General features: G+C 35.1%; 1 non-coding gene across 1 annotated transcript; it reads left to right on the forward strand.

The window, feature by feature from the left end:
* Positions 1-257: 257 nt before the first annotated feature.
* On the forward strand, positions 258-442 carry LOC143999719 (U2 spliceosomal RNA). The gene has a single exon (XR_013278133.1). It is a non-coding gene; the product is annotated as a U2 spliceosomal RNA (small nuclear RNA).
* The last annotated feature ends 867 nt before the right edge of the window (positions 443-1309 follow it).

Below are 1309 nucleotides of genomic sequence, written 5' to 3' on the forward strand. Positions count from 1 at the left end.
CTAATAAAGGTTTTTTTTTGTTAAAGAAATATTGCCTATGTGTTTTACTTAAAAAAGGACAGTTTATTTGTGAGTAGGCAGGTACATTTAAAAAATACAAAGTCAAATTAACAAGGGACACCAACACTAAACAACCTCCTCGAGATTAAAAAATAAAAAAATTAAAATAAAAAGATAATAATGGTGTTGTGGTAAGTTGACACATGAAACACAAAAAAAAAAAATTATGGAGATCACCAAAATAAAAATAAAACAGGAGATCTTGATTAAAAAAACAACCACAGTAGTATCTGTTCTTATCAGTTTAATATCTGATACGTCCCCTATCTGGGGACCATATATTAAATGGATTTTTAGAACAGGGAGATGGAAGAAGAGCTTGCTCTGTCCACTCCACGCATCGACCTGGTATTGCAGTACCTCCAGGACCGGTGCACAAAAAAAAAAAAAAAAAAAAAAAAAAAAAAAAAAAAAAAAAAAAAAAAAAACAACCACAAAATATTTAAAAAATATTAAAACATAAAAATAAAAAATGATTCAGGAGATCTGACGAATAAAAATATTATATTCATGAAATTAGGAGAAATAATGAAGAAAGACATTTGTGAGGAGTCTGTGTGCGTATGAGCAGCAAAACAACTTCATTCTTCTAGCATTATAAAGAAAAAGAGAATGCGCTGCATTAAACAATTTTTAACATTGCAGCATGACAAATGTGCTACATCCATTACGAACGCTAGTTTTACCAGACCGAGTTCTTCCGTCTTGCAATTTATTCTGAGCATGCATGGCACTTTGTGCGTTGGACTTGTCTACACACAATCAGATTTTGTTGTCGGAAAATTTTAGATCCAGCTCTCAAACTTTGTGTGTCGTAAATTCTGATGGAAAAATACCGATGGAGCCTACACACGGTCGGAATTTCCGACAACAAGCTCTGCACATTTTCCGTCGGAAAGCCCGACCATATGTATTTGGCATAACTCTAATGAGAGGTCAGGCTTAACCCTCCTGCAAAAAATAAAAATAAAAAAAATCACCCTGCAAGATAAAGGCATAATGAGCTAGTATGCATAGCATGCATTAGCATGTACTGCCATTGCTTTAGTTGGCTTAAGTGCACATGTGCCGCATGACGTCATCACATGAAAATACAGGAACAGGGTTTAGGAGATATTCAGTGCAGCTTCAACCACTTTAAACCTGATGGTATAAGGGCCCTTATAGCAGTAATGACAGTAATGTCCCCGTTGCAGATCTGAGTCTTCACCGGCATGAAGGAGCTCATTAACTGTAATCCAATAAGGTG

Source organism: Lithobates pipiens, unplaced genomic scaffold (genome assembly GCF_037356315.1).
Source record: "Lithobates pipiens isolate NorthernLeopardFrog02 unplaced genomic scaffold, aLitPip1_a1.2 Scaffold_19, whole genome shotgun sequence".
Lineage (NCBI taxonomy): Eukaryota > Metazoa > Chordata > Amphibia > Anura > Ranidae > Lithobates > Lithobates pipiens.